Here is a 21,792-nt window from a genome sequence, read left to right on the forward strand (position 1 = left end):
GGGGGTAATCAATACTGAATCAAGGATGTGAATACGTGGCTTAAAAATTTAAACTAAGACATCATCTCACAGCAATATACTGTCATCTCATAGTCATATACTGTCAGTTAGTTAATCATTTTTGTGGGACTATATGAATACATCTTATCTCTGTAAGGACACCTTTTTGAGTAGTGATGCTTTATATTTTTGTGTCTCTTAGAGTGTCTAGCACTATAATATATAATCTGATTCTATAATAGAAAATAAATAATGACTTAAATTAGCCTTCCCATCTGTAAAAATAAATTCTAAAACTATGCATCTGGATTACAAAATGGTTTTTATTTAACTCTGAAGTCATTTTTTATTTCAGCTTTTAATTGTATGCTCTTCAAGACTTTATTGTCACGAAATCTCTTTTATCGAGTTATTTATTTTCTATAAATTCAGTGCAGTATAATAGAAAGAGAAGGAGGTCCTTAACTATATTTTCTATTTGAGATGGCTGGTATCTTTAAAATATATTTGTAGATGCCAGATCTAGATAATGAAGTGAATATTTTGCCTAAGATCTTGCATATAATTAGCATATAAGTGAAGAAAAATCCTATAGCAGTGGAGGTAATATACTCATTTTTTTGAGCAGTCTCTCAGAATTTACTATGAATTTGACTTACGTAAGATACCGAGGATAAATTTTAGGTTCCATAAGGAATCATGTCTCAACAACATTTTTATTTTACTCCTAAAGTTTATGCAGTCTATATTATCAAAGACATTTACAAATGATTTAATAACATATGCAGACTTTTAAAAAAGTAAGCTACATTAACTTATTTTAAATTTGGATTCCATACCAAAGGGGTTGTGTAACTCTTCTGGTGCCCAAAGGCTATAACAAACTCCACTCTGGAGAGAACATGGCTGAAACTTAAATAGTATATGGATTCCTTGTAATGTGGTTCTTTTTTCTTGACTTACTTTTGCAAGCACTATATTTATAATTAACCAAATCAAATTAAACCTGCTGAATTTAGAGGGAACATGACCTTTGTGTTCTGTGCTGAAGCGTGCATACACAAACTTGCTGACAGCAAATTCTATCAATATTCAGTTCCCCTGCCTTGTGTGAAGCAGAGCCTTCCTCCACCATACATATGCTCATGGGGAGAGGAGTTAAAGAGGAGGGCAATGACATGGTTTGTCGCTTTTTATTTATGGAAACATGGTTCCCATCTTGTCTGCAGTGGGTAGGAATGCAGTAACACATTGCAGACACATTTACTGTTCACTTATCTGAGGAAAATGGTTTACATGAGCAAATTTAAATAAGTGAGAAATATGCTTAGATGCTTTTGTGTAGAACAAAAGCTGCCCTTATATAATTCTTTTTGCTTGGTAACACTGCTGAGATCAGCATAACCTGCTGGTGCAGTAAACTGTGTAATAGATCTCCAACCCTGCTATCTACTGAAAATAACACCGTGATATGACAGACACTTTGGGAGTGGAAATGACTGTTCATACAAAATGATCTAGTGCTAAGATTAGTTTAATTTTACAGGCATTAGTGAACATTCTATATTGTAGAAAGTTTTAAGGAGACCTTGTTATTCGTGTTCCCCACTAATCTTAGTGATATGGAAGCTAATCCTTTAACTGCTAAATTGTAGCTACTGCAATGTTATTGAGGTAGGTGGCAGTGAGTTACCGCCCTTATTGGTCCTCTTCTGATAAGTGCTGTTTATATAGGATTTCATTTACTATCATAGCTTGAAAAGAAATGATTGGAGTGATTTTTTTTTTTTTTTTTTTTTTGCGGTACGTGGGCCTCTCACTGTTGTGGCCTCTCTCGTTGCGGAGCACAGGCTCCGGACACGCAGGCTCAGCGGCCATGGCTCACGGGCCTAGCCGCTCCGCAGCATGTGGGATCTTCCTGGACTGGGATACGAACCCTTGTCCCCTGCATCGGCAGGCGGACTCTCAACCACTGCGCCACCAGGGAAGCCCCTGGAGTGATTTTAAAAAATAACACATGTAATATGTGTAACATGTAGAACATCCATTGTTACAATCAGAGTCCTAGAAACATCAAACTCAGATTACGTAAGAGACTTTAATGAATATAGAATTTAAGGAATTATGGCAAAGAAGTTGAGGAATTTAGGGATTAGCAATATAGAGATGGCATTATTAGACCAATGAAACTGGTGTTTGTAGACAAGGAGTGCAGGAAAGAAACTGTAGCTGTGGAGGAATTCAAAACACTGCCAGAAACACATCTTAGAGAAGATAGGGAATGGGTAATACACACACCTCTTTCTTCTCGCACCTTCTTATCTACCAGTGTCTCCAACTGGCTGAATACAAATGGGAGCCAGTTGGCAAGATGCAGTCCATAGGGTTCAGCATCTTGGAGTATATAGCAGGGCACAAAGAAGGGCTAAGAATGAATCTGGGGGACTTCCCTGGTGGCACAGTGGTTAAGAATCCTGCCAATGCAGGGGACACAGGTTCGAGCCTTGGTCCGGGAAGATCCCACATGCCACGGAGCAACTAAGCCCGTGTGCCACAACTACTGAGCCTGTGCTCTAGAGCCCGCAAGCCACAACTACTGAGCCCACATGCCACAACTACTGAAGCCCGTGCACCTAGAGCCCCTGCTCTGCAACAAGAGAAGCCATTGCAATGAGAAGCCCGCGCACCACAACAAAGAGTAACCCCAGATCTCCATAACTAGAGAAAGCCCATGCAGCAATGAAGACCCAACGCAGCCAATAATAAATAACTAAATTAAAAAAAAATGAATCTGGGGCAAGGTAGGTGGACAAAAGGTGAAAAACAGGCAAAAATATTAAAATAACCTTCTATAATGGCTACTTTTCATATGCATTTTTCGGCTTTGGTTTCCAATTACAGCCTTAACTGTAAGGCATCTCAATTTAGCAATACTCAGAGAGGTTCTTTAAATCAGAACTTAATGTGCTGTGGCTCAGTGTCTTCTGGTGGTACCCCATTTCAAATATTCATTTGCGTCTCCTAATGCACTTAGGGGTCACAGAGACCAGGAAGAAAAAGTCTTGACCTCTGTTGATCAATGAGATTCAGATGTTCTGATGGTTAGGGAGCTCTAACAAATGCTAGCTTGCAAAGAAAAAGGAAAAATGGAGTCTGGTGATCTAGCAGTAGAGCCGCAGGGAAGTATAGGTTCTTCTTACAACTATATGGCTTATTTGGGTCAATTTTCCCACTTCTCACCTCATTACCTGGGGAATCTTTGCCGACACAGTGTTGTGTTGGTGGTAGTGCTGGATCCAGAGGAAGTAGTCTGCTATACAGGGGCAGTGCCTCTCCCCAGGATTATCCTATCCTGAGCTTTGAGATCTCAGCTTAGTTTGCCTTGGTGACCAAGGGAAAAACTGTATCACCAGCCACCAGAATATTTCATATCTCAAACAACAGGATACCTTCCCTACCTCTAATGAATGTAACACGTAAGATTCATTCTTCTTACCTCTAAAGAGCAATAATGTAGATTTCCTACTTATTAGCTACAGTCCCAGTGATCTCAAATGTAGTGCTAATCTTGTCAACTTTGATATAGTGGATTTCCAGCTGTACTTGGCAACAGTTTCTGAAGTGTGGCAGCAAAGACAAGGACAGTGGAATTCCAGATTCCACTCTGGAGCTCAGTTATCACTATTGTGGGACAGTGAAATCAGTTCTGATTTATTAACACAGGGACACACAAGACTGGGGTTCCATGACAAAGACTGAACTTCCCATAGCCACTCAGATGGGTAATTGAAACAATGAGATTTGAATGTTGATGTGACTATATCTGCATTTACCACCTGGTGGAGCTCCATACTGAAGTTATAGCTCTTACTGATATAAATAAATAAACTATGTATAAAAAGGACAATCTACTAAAATGTGTTCTCCCTATGGTTTTTCCTTTCTTCCCAGTGTAAGTAGGTTACTAAGCTTGGTGATATCATGCCTCAGGAAATGGGGAAGTTGGAAAGCAGAGGGTCCGAATGCAAAGACTATTCTCTTCTTTGACAAAAACCTAAATCATTTGAAGAGGAAATGTTAGAGGGAGAAGGCTATTGAACACAGAGAGATGCTTCCCAGCGACTGGTAAGAGACAGATGTCTGTGGGCACTGTAGAGAGGCATCAGGCCCTTATGACCAGGGTTCCCATCATCCCTGAAGGTTCCCATATCCCAAATGTGGTGTGGTGAAGCAGAAGCCAGAGGAGCAGGCCAGTACTGATTGATTACTAAATGACAAAGGGCCTACTTGGATCTCTGCACAACCTTGCGGTAAGGAAGAGCACCATGTATAATTGGGTTGAATTTCTTATCACCATGGTCAACATTTTACATAAAAATGTTGAAATAGTTTTTGCAGTGTTGAGTGTGTGGACTGAGATTCCTTAACCTTACCAATGATTCCTATTACAAGGGGGGTTTTCTACCAATTTCCTACAAATCTTTTGGATTAGAATCTGGTTAAAAGTTTTAGCCAGTGTGGCCAGGGGAGTCAATCTTCTTTGTTCTTGTCCAAGTTGGATTCCTCTTATCTTTCAGCCTCAGGTTACAGGATGCCTCATGTCATTGTTTAGGACCTCTGCTCTCAGTTTCTACATATGCACCTGCACAAAGCTACCTCTAATTAAAGCCTTTATCTAGTGATTCCTATGAAATCTTGTCTACTTAGTATGCTATAGAAAAATGCAGGGTATCTGCTCTACTTGTTTACTTGGTGTCCAATCCCAGTCTATATCTGAAAGTCCTTAAGAAATGTCTCCTCCTGTGGCTGCTCAACCATGTAAAAAGTCATTAAAGCCACATTTTCTTTGGCTCAGGGGAATCCTCATTCCTCCTTGTATTCCACACCTCTCCTCCCATTGCTAACCCATCCTTTCCATGATTCTTAACTATGTTTGTTTTGCATTTTGTTTGAATTTTCTCATTATTCACTTATTTGCATTTGGAAATACAATTCTAGACTTGTTTTTCTGAGATGCAAGATATAATGGAACCTGATCTCAAACTATAATACAAAACTATAGTAATCAAAACAGTATGGTATTGGCATAAGACACAAAAATCAATGGAACAAAAGAGACCCTAGAAACCCATGTATATAAGGTCATTTACAACAAGGGCACCAACAATACACAATGGGAAAATGATAGTACTTTCAACAAATAGTGTTGGGAAAACTGGAAATCCACATGCAAAAGAATGAAATTGGACCCCTATCTTGCAGCATACACAAAACCAACTCAAAATGGAGTAAAGACTTGAATGTAAGAGCTGAAACTATAAAACTCCTAGAATAAAATATCAGGGATAATCTCCTTGACATTGGTCTTGGCAATGATGTTTTGGATTTGCCATCAAAAGCACAAACAACAAAAGTAACAATAAACAAGCAGGACTATGTTAGACTAAAAATGTTCCGCACAGCAAAGGAAACCATCAACAAAATGAAAAGGCAAGCTATGGAATGGGAGAAAATATTTGCAAACCACGTATTTGATAAAGGATTAAAATCCAAAATATATAAGGAACTCATACAACTCAATAGCAAGAAAACAACTAACCCGATTTAAAAATGGGTAAAGGAATGGAATAGACATTTTTCCAAAGAAGACATACAAATGGCCAACAGGTACATGAAAAGATGCTCAACATTACTAATCATCAGGGAAATGTAAATCAAATTCATAATGATCAAAATCACCTCACATCTGTTAGGATGGCTATTAACAAAAAGACAAGAGAAAACAGATGCTGGTGCTTTCTCCAAAAGGGAATCCTTGTATACCGTTTGTGGGAATGTAAACTGGAAAAGCCACTATGGAAGACAGTATGGCTGTTCCTCAAGAAATTAAAAATAGAATCACCATATGATCCAGGAGTCCCACTTCTGGGTATATATATATATATATATATATATATATCTATATATATCCCCAAAAGATGAAATCATTGTTTCAAAGAGATGTCTATATTCTTATGTTCATTGCAGCATTATTAACAATAGCCAATGTATGGAAACAACCTAAGTATCTGTCAACAGATGAATGGATAAAGAAAATGTGATACATATAGAGGCATACCTCAGAGATATTGTGGTTTGGTTCCAGACCACTGCAATAAAGAGAATGTCACAATAAAACAAGTCACGCTAAGTTTTTGGTTTCCCAGCACATATAAAAGAAATGTTTATACTATATGTAGTCTATTACATGTGCAATAGCATGTCTAAAAATGTAATTTACCTACCTTAATTAAAAATTTTTTATTGCTAAAAAATACTAACCATCATCTGACAACACAGGGCTGCCACAGACTTTTAATTTGCAAAAACACAGTATCTGTGAAGTGCAATAAAATAAGATATGCCTGTATACACAATGGAATATTATTTAGCCCTATAAAAAAAAGAAATCCTGCCATTTGCAACAACATGAATGAATCTGAGGGCATTTTGCTAAGTGAAGTAAGTCAGACAGAGAAAGACAAATGCGGCTTGGTATCACTTATATGTGTGGAATCTTAAAAAGAAAAAGAGACAGTTTAGCTCATTGAAACAGAGAGTAGACTGGTGGTTGCTAGGGAATAGTGGGTGGGGAAAATGAGTAATGGTTGGTCAAAGGGTACAAACGTTCTGTAAGATGAATAAGTTCTGAGTATCTAATGTATAGCATGGTAACTATAGTTGATAATACTGTATTGTATAATTGAAATTTGCTAAGAGAATAGATCTTAGGCACTCTCATCCCCACCCCCCAATAAAAAGGTAATTAAGTGAGGTGATGGATGTGTTAACTTGAATCCTTTCACAATGTATATATACATCATATCACATTGTACATTTTAAGTAATTACAATCTATTTGTCAATTATACTGGATTAAAGCTGGCGAAGAAAAGATACAAAGGGAATTACCCCAGGCTTCATAACAAAGCACTTGATGTCACACAGCTTAGATCACTTTGATATCATTATTATCTATTTATTCTCCCCAAGTACCTCAGCCCCTTACCTAATCCGGAGAAGGTTTGTGAACACAGGGAAAGTTTTTTATTTTTGAGTGTTGTCTAATGTTCCTCTTCTCTGCTTCACTTAGCATTCTGTGTTTATGCAGTGAGTGGGTGAACCATCATGACCACTGGTAGCCTATATGGAACCTCTAAGGAGATGAACCGAAAAAGGCTTGCCATCTGGGTGTACAGAGCCCCACAGTATGGCCTTTGTTCTATCTGGATACAGCTCTGCAAATGGAGCCTGGGCTGCGTTTTTTTGTCACTACTTACTCTTAGTCAGGTGATTTTGTACTAAACTCTACCTCATCCTTAGGCGAGAAAAGTTAATTCCTAATTTGGGACTGAGCAATAGCAGCCCTGTTTGTCCTTTTTGTTATGGCATTCTGTTTTCATAAGATGATGCTCTGTCTTTATGGCAAAGAAGGGGGAACTAATATTTTCTGTAAACAACATGACTCAGTTCCTTGCTTGTTGATTTGTAGGGAAACCTACAAATCGAAGTGAGACTGGGGAGGTATTTCTTTTTTACATCTTTATTGGAGTATAATTGCTTTACAATTTTGTGTTAGTTTCTGCTGTATAACAAAGTGAATTAGCTATATGTATACATATATACCCATATCTCCTCCCTCTTGCATCTCCCTCCCTCCCACCCTATCCCACCCCTCTAGGTGGTCACAAAGCACCGAGCTGATCTCCCTGTGCTATGTGGCTGCTTCCCACTAGCTATCTATTTTACATTTGGTAGTGTATATGTGTCCATGCTACTCATGCTACTCTCTCACGTCATCCCAGCTTCCCCTTCCCCTTCCCCGTGTCCTCAAGTCCATTCTCTACGTCTGTGTCTTTATTCCTGTCCTGCTCCTAGGTTCATGAGAATGCTTTTTTTTTTTTTTTAGATTCCATATATATGTGTTAGCATATGGTATTTGTTTTTCTCTTTCTGACTTACTTCCCTTTGTATGACAGACTCTAGGTCCATCCACCTCACTACAAATAACTCAATTTCGTTTCTTTTTATGGCTGGTAATATTCCATTGTATATATGTGCCACATCTTCTTTATCCATTCATCTGTCAATGGACACTTAGGTTCCTTCCATGTCCTGGCTATTGTAAATAGAGACTGGGGAGGTTTATTGCGGCCCTCTATCAACACGATTTGAATCTGTATTGTTATGTATATTACCGCCTTCATCAATTGTTTTATTTTCTATTTTTAATGAATTATATGGGTTTTGGAATTCGACTTACTGTCTTCTGCTAGAACAGAGTTTCTCAACTGTGACAGTGTTGACACTTTGGGATGGATAATTCTTTGTTTTGTGAGACTGTCCTGGACATTGTAGGATGTCCAACAGCATCCTGGGCCTCTATCCACTATATGCCAGTAAGCCTCTCCCCACATCATGACAACAAAAACTGTCTCTAGACATTGCCAAATGTCCCATGGAGGTGCAAAACCACCTTTAGTAGAGAACTGCTGTTTTAGAAGAAGCTTGTATGATAACTCATTGTTAAATACTCTTTTTGGATATGTTGTTAATATGCACAATATATACTGAAAGTTTTATGTTCCCTCTTTTCTTTCTTTTGTTTATATGAAGAGTCATTTAGCTTAGAAAAAATGCATTGACTGTTCTGTATTACTGAAATTTCTCTTAGCTTTACAAATATAAATCTTGGGGGCAGGATCTTTTATGAGGGCAACCTTTAGATTAAGCAGAAATGCATACAAATGTAGCTTATTCTTATATTTTTTTAATGTGAATAGGTTCATATATAAATTTATTATTCTATTATATCTGAGAAAAGAAATTCAAATGAATAGTGGATCTTAGCTTAAAGAAAAAAATTGGAGAAATGGTGTTTTAGTTTTTCAACACCAAAGAAGGGGGAATGAGATTAAAAATTGTAGTAAGATTAAAAATGACAACATTTTGAATTAGCTGTTTTAGATACAGAGAAATCAGATTTCCTCAATAGGTAATATTTTAAAAGAGGTACCCAAACAGAATTTTCCTGTGTTTTAAGACAATAAACTTTATATTCAACACATTTAATTAGCTAATAAAAACTATTCATTCTTAAGAAGTTCCTGAAAGCCATACTATAAAAAAAATGCTCAGTTATTTCCCCAAAGGCTCCATTCCAAAAGATAAGCTAGCTCAAATTTAAACCTTCTTTATGACTGTGTTAAGTACATCTATTACAGTACTTTTTGCTATAAAATCTCTTCTGATAGAAAGCAGCAAAAATTAAATCTGTGTTCTGCATGCCAAATCCTCAGTGTTTCCCAGCTGTGCTGGGGTTTCAAGGCAGGCTCTTTCTCACTGCAGTCAGTGTAATGAGCTACAACTGATGGCAGCAATGATGATGACAAAGCATGAAGTGGGAATTTCTAATGTAAGCTCATTCAAGTTTTCTGAAACCACTTCCATGTCTGAGTCTTTTAAGTTTTTATAGTGAATTAATAAAATTATCTTAAAAAGCTCTCTATTTTGAACCTTACAATGTTTTGGATTTTTTGTTGTTGTTGCTTTTGCTGGCCCATAAGTCTCAAAGTTCTTTCCTTGTTTTGGAGCTTTCAAAGTGGATGATTTTCCAGAGCTTGAATTTCCTTCATTCTATCAGTGACTTCTTCAAAGTGCTTATGATAACTTATATAACCTTTAGAAGAAAATTTATCAATTAGAAAATATACTTCCTATGTTCTTTTGAGGGCTGCTACAATTTTGCTGTGAATTTTCAAAGTAGTGTGTAGCATGTTATATTATTAGAGAGTAGAAGGGGTATAGCATTAAGTTCAGTAATGTTCTGATGAATAAGTTGTGCACATATATAAAGAAAAATAAACATAGAGGTCTTTGACAAAAATGTAAAAATTTCAATTAGGAATCACTGACTCATCCAAACATGAAATCCTAGAGTTTAAAGAGACCAGCAGAAGTCTCCAAGTTCAAATATTCTAACTCACTGCAAAAAATCTCTTCCAAAAGCATGGTGATCCCTGGAATAATACTTGATGAGAAACTTCAAGGAATGATGAGGAATTTAAATCCATCTAAAAGCTAGTATCCTCTCCTGGTTAAACATTTTTACAATCCTGTTGCCTAAGTGTCAGTATTTTCATTTTGTAGAATATAAAATCTTAGCTGAGGAAGGCAAAGTAATTTGCTCAGGAGTTCACAGATGGAAGTAGTTGAGCCTGCTTTTAAACCTCAGTTTTTCTTAATTTAAGGCCATACCTCTGTCTGCTTTATCACATTTATATAATTCCCCTTTCTTACCCTAACACTTTTGAAAGAAATTTTCAAACACTGAGAAAATTTGAGAGAATTTATATATACTCTCTATCTAAATTCTTATGTTCTATACTTGCATTATCACATATCTGTCCATCCAATCCTCTATCCATCCATCAATCCATTTTTTTAATTGCTGCATTTCAAATTAAGTCATAGATATCAGTACACTTCTCCTCAAATACTTCAGCATGCATATTATCAGAGTTCAATAGTTAATTATATTTCAAGATAACATTTATATACAATGAAGTGCTCAAATCTCAAGTATACAACGGGATATGTATCCACAAATGCATATATCTGTGCAACCAAAACGCCTATCAAGATACAGAACATTACTTAATAAGAGCCCCTCATGTCTCTTCCCAATAAACCCCCTTCCTCCATATCAAAATTATTTTGATTTTCTCTACCATACATTAGTTTTGCTTATTCTAGAAATTTATAGAGTCATTTATATTAAAACTTTATATAAAAACTTTTTTGGGATTAAGCATCTTTCATTCAGCATGCTGTTTAGAGATTCATCAATGTTATTGCATGTATTACCACTTTTTTCCTTTTCTTACTGAATAGTATTCCATTATAGAATATGCCACATTTTGTTTATCCATTTTCCTATTATTTGACACCTGAGCAGGTTCTAGTTTTTCAGGTATCAAGAATAAACTGCTGACTTCCAGTTTCCAGTTTGGCATGTAAGGAGCTTGGAAGTCATCACACTGTCCTAACAAGTAAAAAGACTGCGGAGACAGGCAAATTCAGGGAGTCACAACTTACCAGAGCAGAGACTCAAAAGCAGAAACTGCCATAGGAAACAGTGCCAGGGTAGGATAACCTGAGCTGTAATTGATGAATTGCTGGAGGCTCCGCGTGGACGAGTCTGAGAGTTAAAAACTCCATGGGGACCCAGTCATGGGGGACCACCCACAATATTGTGAAATTTATCTCCAGGATCTCAACCAGGTTCCCACAGTAAATAGTGGAGAAGAACCCCCTTCTGTTTCTGCCAGAGGGAAGGGAAAAGGATCGATTTTGAAATACGCCAGAGCACTGTGTTCTTAACAAGGCCTGCTGTCGGGGTAAACTAATTAACATGAGCCTAACCTGCTGGGGTATTATCAGAGCCTAACTGACCTGGGGGAAGGGAAATACCCAAGTCCAGCCCACTCTAATCATCCTGCCCCACCTAAGGGAGGAGAAGAAAACTAAGGCACACTTGTGAAGTCTGCAGTCCAGAGGCATAGGCTCACTAAAAGACTGATATCTAAGCACAGGACTATAGAACACTCCCTCCCGCCCCGGCCCCCATCTTACCATTGCACTACTGAAGGCCTATATACAGCACATCCTTTCACCTGGTACATCCTGTCCAGCCATCAGGAAAAAATTACAAGGCATACCAAAAGGCAAAAGACACAATTTGAAGAAACAGAGCAAGCATCAGAACAACATGGCAGGGAAGTTAGAATTATCAGACTGGAAATTTAAAATAACTATGATAAATATGCTAAGGGCTCTAATGAATAAAGTAGACAGCGTGCAAGAACAGATGAGCAATGTAAGCAGAGAGATGGAAATCCTAAGAAAGAACCAAAAATGAATGCTAAACGTTTCTGTTATAAAGATAATTCCTTACAGTTGACAGAAGTAATGGATATCAAATAAATAACAGACAAATGATGCTACTTGAGAAATAATCTAATATGGAGAAGATAAATAATTATATAAAGTTATTATCAGCATCCATTTTCTGACTTTGAAATCACATTCATTTTTTTTCTAAAGTTTGTAACATTAACATCCAGCCCTCACTTTTAAAATCATATCCTAAAACTTTGTTCCCTTTTGCTATAATCATCATTCTCAACAGGAAAAGTATAGGTTATGTCAAGACCCGAATTTGGGGAAAAAAATCATTTTAAAAGTAGCTACCAGTTTTCTGAGAACTCTGCGGCTTGCCGTATCTGGACAAAATTACTTCATATTTTTTGTTAAGATGATATATTAGATACTCCTAGGTATGGCCAACTGCCCTAGTACTTACCCTAATTTTAGATACTACTACAGTAAAAACTCATTATTTTGGGGTGTGGCTGGAAAGATTCACTTTTTAGAATGAAATTAAATATGCAAATTAAGGAATCATACAAAAAGGAACATTTTTAGTTTTAAGCACATGCAGTAACTTTGAATTGCTAATATGATTCTAGGTAGAAAACTCAGTGGATTTGCTCTAATAAACAGTTTGATGAACTGCATTTGTAGATAGTTGCATCTACTTTGGTTTAAGTATTGTCTTCTAAAGGTCAATACACAAAAATTTATTTTCCTCAAATTTATTTTAGAATTTTAATGCTAAAAATGACTTTGGAGATATTTTGTCAATTGGGGAAATTATTCAATTTATTTAGCAAACCCATTCATTATAAGAGAGTGCAATGGTACTTTTCAGTCCAACTCCATTTGAATGATTAAATGTCCAAGATTATGCTGCACTACTCAAGATTCAAATACAGCAAATATATGATTTTGTTAAGGGCTTATGAATATATATGTATATATATTTTAATTCTTGACATGGAAAATTCACTATATCAACAAAGAAGAATTTAACTTACAGTTAAAGATAATTTCACAGTAAGAAAGTATTGTTTTTAGCCAAAATAAAAATGTATGGTTCCTCCTGTCACTTTTAAGTATCCTTTTTTATGGTGAAAAATGGCATTTTTACATAATTAAAAAGATTTATATTTTTTTACATTAGTAAAAAGTTTTAGAAGTCTTGGAAACTTGAGTTTTTAATGTTTTTCCTTGAAAATATTTTAGTCACAAGGTACTCAATATATGTTTAGGGACTATAATAGTTAATTTTGATTTTAGTAATTCTGCACAATTTTTAGTGTAATTATTATTCAGTTAACCAAAATTTTTTTAACAGAATTCCAAATTTAATAATTTTAAACTTAATTTATTAATTAAGTTACAGATTTACTCCAGAGAACATTTTTCTCTTCATCTATGCATTCTCATGCCCACCATCTATTGTTGCTCCAATAGAACTTTCGGCAGTGATAGAAATATTCTATATCTGTGTTCCCCAATATGGTAGCCACTAGCCACATGTAGCTACTGAGTGCTTGCCATGTGGATAGTGTGAATGGGGAACTGAATTTTAAAATTATGTTTGAAGAAAAAGACAAATACAGTATGCTAACACATATATATGGAATTTAAGAAAAAAAAAAAATGTCATGAAGAACCTAGGGGTAAGGCAGGAATAAAGACACAGACCTCCTAGAGAACGGACTTGAGGTTATGGGGAGGGGGAAGGGTAAGCTGTGACGGGGCGAGAGAGAGTCATGGACATATACACACTAACAAACGTAGTAAGGTAGATAGCTAGTGGGAAGCAGCCGCATGGCACAGGGATATTGGCTCGGTGCTCTGTGACAGCCTGGAGGGGTGGGATAGGGAGGGTGGGAGGGAGGGAGACGCAAGAGGGAAGAGATATGGGAACATATGTATATGTATAACTGACTCACTTTGTTATAAAGCAGAAACTAACACACCATTGTAAAGTAATTATACCCCAATAAAGATGTTAAAAAAAAAAAAAAAAAAAAAATTTAAATAATTACATATTGTTAGTGGCTACTCTATTAGCACCCGTTCCAGACTTTCATGTTCCTAGCTGAAAATTCCACTTTTTCTATGTCACGAAGTTCAGCTGATACATAGCTATTGTCTAATTCTTGACTTTTCCAAGATATTTTTAAGTTCCAGCAACTATTTTTATGTTCCAATATCCCTTCATTATGACACTAGTTTTTGCTAAATGAATAAGTAGGTTAGAAACTGATAAGCCATACAAAACAATCTACTAATTTACTAACCATTGTTAGATGTTCATCAGTTGCTAGATACTTAAATGTTTCAATAAACATTTGACAAAAATCATTGTTTATAAATAAGGACTGACCTCCACTCTATTCATTAACTTGATGTGCTCTTTCTTTCTCTCATACAAGAAAAAATAAATAAAAACATTAAAAGATGTGAGATATCTGGGATGCATTTGAGTTTACATAATGGGGAAATGCAAAAACAAAACAAAGCTAAAAAATAAGAGCCCTCTAACCTATGTTTTGAGGAGAACCAGGATCCAGTGTGGTGATGTGCAGGGTCCAGAAGTGCCCTGGGTCAGCTGGTGACAGAAGAAATATACAATAAAAGATCAAGTGGCAAGTGTTTACTGAGCTCTTTCTTTGTGCCCATCACTGAATTAGGTAATGTGGTAGATATAAGAGGAATTTAAAATGTCATTTATCCTCTGAATGGGCTCGCAATTTAGTGGAAATAAATAAATAAAAATGATTGAATTTTGCAATATGCACATGGGAAATAATAATAAATCCACGTGACAGGCTAAGTAAGAGAAGTTAGTAAAAGATACACAGCTGAAAGTCTGCAGGTGGAGGGCCAAAGACTTTAGGAAAAAAAGGATGATTCATGTGGACACCATCCTAAATTAGTCATATTGTTTCTAATCTGAATATTATATGATTATTATTATTATATTATTATGATAATTATTCTGAGCATTTGTTTTTCAGTTGGAATGACTTCAGGTAATTAATATAAGCAGAATTGCGATAGTCAGCATAAATTGTTTAGCTGGTGTATAGGGCAGTACACCCTTTCTTGGGGGCTTATTACCATTTGGAGGAAATTATGAGGTATGGCTGATGGATGCCTGTGAGTAGAGTCAAAGCTGATTTCCTTTCAGCTTTTAGTATCTTACTCTTTTAAAAAATTACATACTGTAGTATTCACTAATTTTGGCATTAAGTTCTATAAATTTTAACTCATGCATAGATTTTTGTAACTACCGTCTCATCTGGTTATTGCACAATTGCAGCATGCTAGATAATTCTCTATTGTTGACTCTTTTAATCAGACCCTCTCCCCTACCCTTACCCCTGGTAACCACTGATTTGTTCCCTATTCCAATATTTTTTTTCCAGAATGTCATATTAATGGAATCATATGGTATGTAACCTTTGAGACTTATTTTTTTCACTTAGCAAATCCTTTGAGGTTCAAGTTGTTGTGTATAGTAGTACTTCATCCATTTTTGTTGATGAATAGAATTGCTCTGTATGGATATACCACAGTTTGTTTATTCATCACTCATTGAAGTATATTTGGGTTATTTCCAATTTGGGGAAATTGTAAATAATGCTGATATATACATTCATGTACATGTTGGAATTAAAAATGTTTGCTATGAAAAGAACAGGTAAGAGAATGGAAGGACAAGCCACAGACTAGGAGAAAATATTTGAAAAATCATATCCAGAACATAGAAAGATGACTCTTGAATTATATTAGAAAGGGTTTGCCCTGAAATAAGGAAGACAATGTTAGAGAAATTGAATGGTAATGTTGTTAAGCCAGCCAGGATTACATTTCATTCTGAAATGAAACAATAATAGGAGCATTACAATGTGGCTATAACAGTAATGTAAAATAATATGGAGACTGGAAAGATGCCTAAATGCAGGAAGGCTAGATTTTAGTAGATGTATATCTTTGAAAAAATGAAAAACAAATAAGATACATAGTGCAAAATTTTAACAGGGGAAGAAAGAGATCATTGCACTTACAGGACTGTAGCACATATTTAAAATATGAGAGCTTCTGAGCATGAGCCCTGGCATTTGGAGAGCTTAGATGTGGCAAGCCAGGTCACAGAAGTGATAAACTAAAATGCCATTATTCACAAAATATGTGGGAAGAAGGGGCATGTGATTTCCTGGTTGTCTTAAGTCTGAACGTATTAATGGAGACCAGAGAATGGAATGGAAATTTGAGCAGAATTAAATCATAAATCACCTGGAGCTTGTAAGGGCAGGTGATGTTAAAGGCTTTGCAAAACAAGCATAAAAGGATCTATAGGGAGAACAGTGAATGAGAAGGCATTTATGAAGGAGGTGGAAAGAAAGGACAGCTAGGTGGTAAAAAAGAAAAATGCACAAGTGGCAGCTTGTGGCTGTGGGTGTTCTAGAGATGGCAGTTCCATTTCTGAGTGCTCACCTAAGGACAAAGATATATACTGCAGGGATAGCAGCAGCTGAGCATATAGAAATAAAATGACTTACAGAACGAACGGTTTTGGGGAAATTGAATGCTGGTTATCACATTTTTTTCCAGATGTTTTCTGAAATTAAACTATGTTTATTCTCTGCTTTTTTGTTTTTGTTTGATTTTACTCTGATATACTCCTGGAAACCACAAAGTGAAGCAAAGACTTCTAAAGAGAATAGCATTTCTCCCTGAGGATCTGTTATAATTAGTGATTTCAAATAACTCGTGTGTGACAAACAATATGTAGTAGTAACAAAATAATAGGAAGCAATAGATAATGAGATTTCATAACCAACTGTTATATGCTGTTATGGATCTAAGTGCTTTGTAAACTCCAGTTATTATTTAGAATAGTAAAATATGTCCCACTAGACGTTATGGTAGAAGGAAGTGGTGATCCACAATCCTCTGTACTTTAGGCTACAGATCACTTAACTTTAAAAAATATGAATAGCAAATTAATTTTTATCTACTTATCTTTATCAATACACATCTCTATCATTCAATTATACATATATATGTATGTATATACATACACATGTATATATATGTACATATATATATTTCAAAGCAAAACAGAAGGAAAAGACGTTGAATTAAGGTCTGTTAAGAAAAAAAGGGCTGGTGGAAAAACCATTAGTTGTTTAAAAGAGCATCAGGCAGATCTTTTCGAATCAGTTATATAATCTTACAGAGACTCAATTTTCTCATCTGTAAAATTAGGGTGAAAATACCTACTTTCTAATTTGTTCCAGAGCACTAAACGCACAACCGTGTAAAGAGCCTAGCAGAGTGTCTCATACATAGTAGTTTCTTGGAAAATCGCAGATGCTGTTCCTTCCCTGGACTGGTAGTACCAATTGATGCATTCCTTCTTGCTAAACAACTGATGCATTCCTTCTTTACCTTGGAAACTAAATGTTCTAACTTTATATTTCCATTCACAGAACCATCTTATAAATCACCTGAACCCATAGTTTTAAATTTAAATTGGGGTCTTTGGCAGATGTGTTTCTTCAAACTACCTATCCTTCACAAATTAAGAGAAACTCTTTCACAGGGAGGGCCCACAAAAAGCCTCCCATTCCCACCCCATTGAAAATCACTCATTTCAAGACACAGAAGATTTGGAACTCAGAGAAAGGCATTAGTGTCCTGTGAACCTGCCATTCATGCCTCTGAGGCATTAGTCTCCTTGTTGAGTTCACCTAGAAGGCCTTCCCTTCCTTCCATCTCTCCATGTTTTATCTCATCTTCAGATCCCTGATCAAAGACACTTTCTCTATGAAGCATCTCATTATCATCTGATATGTACCTTAGAATTGCTATCATATTTCTACCATACAGTCAATATAACATAGCTCAGCACGTACACATACATACATTGTTTATTTGTGCAGCTGGATCCAACTGAAGTTTGCATAGACTTAATTTTTTTATTGAAGTATATTTGATTTACAATGTTACATTAGTTTCAGGTGTACGACATAGTGATTCAGTATTTTTACAGATTATACTCCATTTAAAGTTATTGGCTATATTCCTTGTGTTTTACGTTACATTCTTATATCTTATTTATTTTATACCTAATAGTTTGTACCTCCCAATCCCCTTCCTTATCTTTCCCCTTCCTCCACTCCTCTTCCCGCTGGTAACTACTGGTCTTTCTCCGATCTGAGTCTGTTTCTGTTTTGCTATATTCAATTTGTTTATTTTTTAGATTCCACATATAAGTGAAAACACACAGTATTTGTCTTTCTCTGTCTGACTTACGTCACTAACCATAATACCCTCCAGGTCCATCCATGCTGTTGCAGATAGCAAAATTTCATTCTTTTTTTTTTTACTGCTGAGTAATATTCCATTGTGTACGTGTGTGTGTGTGTGTGTGTGTGTGTGTGTGTGTGTGTGAAGCTTGTCTTATAAAGCCTAAAATTTTAAAATAAAAATACTATTTTATTTCTGTCCTTTCCTCTGTGTCATTCCTTCTCTGAGACACTGGCTAAGTAAACAAGGGAATGAATAGCCTACGTATATAAGGAAATTGAAGAAAAAAAAAGTTTTTCAAAGATATTGTTCTACCATACAGTTTACACATGGAGTGCCTGGTATTGTGTCTGTCACTGTGTCATGCTGAATAATAACTTCCTTCCCTTTCCACGGAATACTATTTGCTTAAAGTCAATATTATACCAATTCACATAAAATGGAGAGGAGAAAATTTGCCACACTTTAAATGTCTGTTTAGCTACCTCCTGTCCTTTTGTCATGTTTTACCTCTATGGTCACTATAAAGTCCACAAGATAATTTATAATTTTTGCTTAAGCCAATCATATGTGCTTTAAGGAAATGCAAATCAAATATTATTTTATATTTACTCAAATATTTACTATTTCTGATACTTTTCAATCTTTCCTGAGCATCCAGTTTTCTGTCTGGAATCATTTCTCAGCATCTTGAAGAATTTCCTTTAGCATATCTTATAGTAAGGGTCTGCTGGTGGCAAATTTTCCTAGTCCTCTTTTATCTAAAAATTTCTTTATTTTGCCTTCATTCTTAAAGAATATTTTTGATGTCTTAGACGTCTGGATTGATGGTATTTTTCTTTTAGTACATTAAAGATTTTTTTCTTCTATATTCTGGTCTCCACAGTTTCTGATGAGAAGTCAGTAAAAATTCTAATTGTTGTTCCCTTGTGTGTAATGTGTTGTTCATCCCTGGAAGCTTTCAATATTTTCATTTTATCTTTGGTTTTAGCAGTTTGACTGAGATGTGGCTAGTCATAGTTTTATTTGTTGTTATACTTTTAAATTTCTTGAATCTATAAATGTATGTCTCTCACTAAATTGGGGAACTTTTAGCCACTATTTTTTCAAATATTTTACTGTCCCATTCTCTGTCTTCTTTTTCTGGGGCTCACATTACATGCATGCTAGACTTTGATCTTTTCCCACAGGTACATGAGACTCAATTAACTTTTTTTTTCACTTTTTCTTCTTTGATATTCAGATTGGACAATCTTTATTGATCTATCTTCAGGTTCACTGACTCTTCCCTCTGTCATCTCTATTCTACTCTTAATACCATCCAATGAATTACTTATTTTATGTATTTTATTTTATCAATTTTATCCATTTAGGTTTTTTTTTTTTACATTTTCTATTTTTCTGCTGAGATTTTCTACACTTCCTTTTGTTATGAGTACATTAAGCAAGTGTCACATTAAACATACTTATAAGAGCTGAGTTAAAATCCATTCCCACTAATTCCAATATCTTAGTTATCTCTAGGTGCTCTCTTTTGGTCAGGGCTGGAACTAGAGTGAGACAAGTAAGCTTACTAGAACACAAAATTTAAGGAGTCCCTTACTTTTAGATGCTGGCTTTGCATCTCCAGGACCCTGAGAACGAGTGCTTCCCTAATTTTGTATTCTAGATGCTTTGCCTGACTAACCCTAATCCAGGGCCCTGCTATTATGAGTCTCATTTTCTTTTTTCTTCATAAGTTAAGTAATTTTGGCCTATACAATGTTATGGGTATTTTGAATGTTATATCATGGAGACTCTAGGTTCTGTTATATTCCTCCAAAGTGTGTTGCTTTTTTAAAAATTTTTTTTTTATTTAAGCAGGCAATTACCTTGGATGCCTGTTATGCCTAACTCACTATAAAGTTGGTCTTTTTGGTATCAGTTCAACTCCCAGGTCAGTTCTCTTACCTTTAACTGGGTTGCTCTGAGTTTGTCTTGCTCATATATGGTTCAGGATTCAGCAAGAAATTTTGGCAGAATATTTACACAAACTTTGGGTTCATTCTCTGGCTTTCTCCTTTCTTGGATCTTCACTCACTTTATACTTTTGGTTGTCCCAAACTCTGTCTTTTGGTTCTTTAGGCCACAAAGAATATAAGTTTTTGGCCAGATGCCAGTCATTGACTGTCCTCAAGTTAAACTTAGAAAGATGGAAAACTCACCCTGTGAAGTTCCCTTCTTCCATGTGTTGACTTTTCTCCAAACTCTGAATGTTCACTCCTCAGTGTCCTCAAATGTTTTCCCCCCAACGCTTACAGTTATCTGCAGGAAGGAATCAGAGCTTAATTATTAATACTGGAAGCAGAAATCCTGCACCTATTTCCAAAAGGGCCATTTTCTATAAATGGATGAAGGGAACTTATAGGAGATATAAAAAAATTAGGATCTGTTTTTTTCCTCATTGCTTTAGGATTCATAAAATTTCAGCACTTGAGGTATGCTGTAACTTGGCAAGGAGAGGATAAGTAGAACAGGGATGTAATTGGGGTTGGGGAAGGTCTTTAATCCTATAAAATAATTCCCTATAGAATGGTCAGGTATCTAAATCGTTGTATTCAAACATGAGTTGCAATCTGTGTTCAGGCTTGGCTGATTCAGTGTCACAGTAGAGATTGTCCAAGGCTGTAATGTGGTAAGAGGTATCTTAGGAAAAAAAGTAGTGGTTATAGTCAGCTATATGCTGATGGTTTGAATTTGGAAGATATCTGAGTTATAATAGAATTCTAGCTAGCGGAGATTGGGATGTAAAATTGTGGAACTGATAGGAGTGAAATACATCAGTGTCTCAGCCAAGTGGACTGGGGTTTAGGTAGGCCTCTAGGCCTTTTGTTTTTGTTTTGCTTTGCTTTAAAGGAGAAACTGGAGGACAACCAAATTTATGAAGGTAAAACTATTGTAAGGAAGGAGGAAACAAAACCTATTGGTGTTCAATAGGATGCTGGGATACTTACGGTATATTGGGTAACTTACATATGGTAGCTTTTTTAATTTTTTGATTAAAGTTGTTCAGAGGGTTACCCTAAGCATACCATGCTTGGGGCAGGAAAATAGGTTTTTAAAAAATAATTAATTAATTGATTTTATTTTTGGCTGTGTTGGGTCTTCATTGCTGCACATGGGCTTTCTCTAGTTGTGGAGAGCGGGTGTTACTCTTCGTTGCGGTGCGAGTGCTTCTCATTGTGGTGGCTTCTCTTGTTGCAGAGCACGGGCTCTAGGCGCGCAGGCTTCAGTAGTTGTAGCATGCAGGCTCAGTAGTTGTGGCTTGTGGGCTCTAGAGCACAGACTCAGTAGTTGTGGTGCACGGGCTTAGTTGCTCCATGGCATGTGGGATCTTCCCGGACCAGGGCTTGAACCCGTGTCCCCTGCATTGGCAGGTGGATTTTAACCACTGTGCCACCAGGGAAGTCCCCAGGAAAATAAGTTTTAAACCTAGTCAAGGAAATACTGTTGGACCTATTCAGGTAGGATCATTTTAGGC

The sequence above is a fragment of the Stenella coeruleoalba genome (assembly GCF_951394435.1).
Source record: "Stenella coeruleoalba genome assembly, chromosome: 9".
Lineage (NCBI taxonomy): Eukaryota > Metazoa > Chordata > Mammalia > Artiodactyla > Delphinidae > Stenella > Stenella coeruleoalba.